Raw genomic sequence first — 3,374 nt, forward strand, 5'->3', positions numbered from 1 at the left:
GGAATGGCTCCATATGGATTCAGTAGAACAGGTGGTGCTTAGATTTTAGATTTTGAAGTTTAGTTATATCAACTCAGCCAGGGAGATTGAGATTTAGCAAATGAAAAAGTAACCAAACTATGAGCAGGCTGCTTAATAAACATGATGCCAATTGGTTAATTTACAATGAGAAACATACCTTTGAATGAAAGAACAGTCTTCTCCATTACCCAGGATAACCCTTGTCCATAAAAAAGGTGGCTTTTATAAATAATTTTTTACCAAAATATAACAATGGACTCAGAGAAAATGGGGAAAACATGATAAAAACAATAACACCTGTTCATTCTATGGCTTATGATACTCCACCCCACAACCCGCAAATTTCTCTCTGAAAATCCTTGCTTAGTAAATATTTTCAGCAAGAGAGGATATAGTGTCTGTCTCCACTATTCAAGTGTGCCATTGTAGTGTGGCAGCTGTAGAAAAAGCAAGTAAATAAATGGGCAAAGTTATTTCCCAGTAAAACTTTATTTAAAAAAAAACAAAAAAAAAAACAGGCAGCTGGCCAGATTTCACCCTGGTCTACACTACATCCACGTGCACAATCTGTATGAGATTCATCAGAACTTCCGGAGTTAGCACTTATCTATTTTATGGGTAAAGAAGTTAAGATTCAAAGAAATTAAGTAACTGACTAGAGTGATACAAGTAAATAATGCTAATGAATTCCTCAAACCAGGTATTTTTTTATTTCTTCTTTTTATTTTCAGAATACAAAACTAAGTTTATAGTAGAGAAAGGGAAGAGAGTGGGGGGAAGAAATGAGAAAGAGAGAAGAGAACAGAGAGTGAGAGAAGGAAAGAAGGGGGGAGAGAGAGACAAGGACAGAGAGAATAGTGTGGTATCCCAAAGAAAGAAAGGAAGAATGGCAGCCCAGGGATTTCGAGTCTTATTCTACTACATCCAAGTTGGGAAGTCTGGAGTTTATTTTATACAGGCAGAAGTACAAAGCTCATTAATTTTTCTGACTTCAAGATAAAGAATTTTTTTTCTAATCTTCAGAATATCAGTGTCAATGGAGAGTGTTATTAGTGTCCCAAAGAGTATAAGGGAAACAACAAAATTTTAATCCTCTAGTGCAAATATTTTTCTAAACTCTATGGTTCATACCAAGAGGAGGGTTTGAACATTTATTTTCAATATGATTAAACTGCACAAAGAAAATAGTTTCTTAATTTTCTAAAACTACATTTATCTTTTTCACAATCTCCAACCATGCTAGATAGTTATTTTTTTATTTGTTTGGTTTGATTTGCCAGTTAAAATATTTCTACCTCCTCTGGTTTCCACAATCCTTTTAGTCTCTTCAAAGTTGAACTCCCTATTAGGACTATTTCAAATGTGCCTCTTTCACATAATTTAGTTTTCTGCAGGTAAGTGCTCAGTCCTTCAGATTTCACTCTTTCCTCTTAATTTTCTCAAGCCTGTGTGTATGAGAACAGTAGACCGTGTCCTCAGAAGTTGGTGAGGGAGACATGAGGTGATGGTGAATATATTTGTTCCTTGGTTCTGTGAGGTACTTCTGGATCCCTACCTACCATCTCTTGTGCAAAATCTATGGACTAATCTGCTCCCAAGACTGGTGACTGAAAAGAGGCAACTGACTCCATTAGGCTATTGATGCAATATGATGGCCCCTGTTAGAACTCACAGCATCACTATTTTCACCCAAAGCCCTCACTACGGGGGCAATTCATCCTGACCCCTGGCCTCTGATCTCCATCAGAAGAAATTTCAATATCTCTTCACTTCAGCAAGGAATACTGGTATTCCAGAATGCCTGAAGAGGGTATATCAAGCTATATTACAGAAAGGACATGTATAACTACCACGTGACATGTTAGAAGTGTAAGTGGCTGAACTCCCCACTGACTCAAAGACTTCCATTCAGTAACTCAGGAGAGCATGACCAGGGAATGGACTCAGGCCCTCTCAATCTTATGCAAATATAGCCAAAGTCAACTCTTCCTTTGACTTCAAATGTAGGTGGATAATAAGAGCCTGCCTAAAGTTACACTCCCTCTTCTCTCTGTCCTCCTTTCTGCCATCCTCTCCCCACCAACTGGCAGGAATTCAAGTAGCAGATTCTCTCTCTCTATCTCTCCCCCCAACCTTCCTTCCTATGTCCCTGCTTCATAAGGACCAACTGAAAATGGAACTCTGCCATCAAGTGTAATAAGCCTCACTTGTGTGATGCCTCAGGAGAAGGAAGAAGGATATAAGTCTTAAATAGAAGACTTTTAACGAAGCCTGACTTTCAAGACTGTTGTTGTCTGTAAACTTTGTGAACTTCTGCTTGTACTATCAAAAGCTGAATATTAATTGACTTTCTCTTTCATTTGACTTTCTGGCATTCTTAATATCTCTCTAAGATAGATGCCTAAAGCTGGCAAGGAAATTAAATATGAATATACATCATACACACACACAGAGAGACACTTAAAAATACATGTGTACAAAAAGATATATATTTATACTTTAAAAATATAAACCAGAATGACATTATCAAGATGGCGTGGCACTGCTCTCCCTCCTCTCACAGTGAATAACAATGATATGTTTAAACTGTAGTGACTGAGGAAGCATGCTACAGAGAACAGGGGAGCACAGACGCCCAGGATAGGACCACATGGAGGGGAGCAAGTTGCCCTGTCTCTACCACACTGTCTCCCCCACAGGGATGGGCTTAGAACCAGGATGGATCGCTTTTTATAGGGAAAATTAAGCTGGAGGCTCCCAATGGCCCAATGCCACCATACACGCCACTGGTTCCTGCCACAGGAAAGCCTCTCGAGTCTTACAGGCCCTGAATCCAATTTAGAGACTTGCCAGAAATCCGCTAGGTGCATGGCCTCAGGGTAGAAATCGCCTTGCATGTCCCTGAGACCTAAGCTGATATGATGCAGCCATCTCAAACTGGATCCAATTGCTATTGTGCATCTTCCATGGAGCCCAATAGCCACTGACTGTCCATCCCTGAGGCTCTGTTATCATTCTACCATGTTCACATGGGTGCCTGCAGTGCCATGACCCTTGCTACAAGGAGTGTACACCCAAAAAACAAATGAGACCACAGTGTCCAAACCCACAGAGCCCCCGACCCCACCAGCCAGTGGGAGGCACCTCTGCCCCTCCAGTGAGACCACCACACACCCAGTTGAACAACTGTGGCCATGGGAGCCTGCACCTAGCCCAGTGGCCAGTCTGGTAGCAGCCCTACCTCCCCATACAGATCACCACACAACCATGTGACCCACTACACCCTATGTGTCCCAGGCCCAATAACCAGTCTGGCATTTGTACTCAAAACCACACCATACCACCATCATCAC

The sequence above is a fragment of the Otolemur garnettii genome, unplaced genomic scaffold, assembly GCF_000181295.1.
Source record: "Otolemur garnettii isolate 467f Iridium unplaced genomic scaffold, OtoGar3 scaffold00131, whole genome shotgun sequence".
NCBI lineage: Eukaryota > Metazoa > Chordata > Mammalia > Primates > Galagidae > Otolemur > Otolemur garnettii.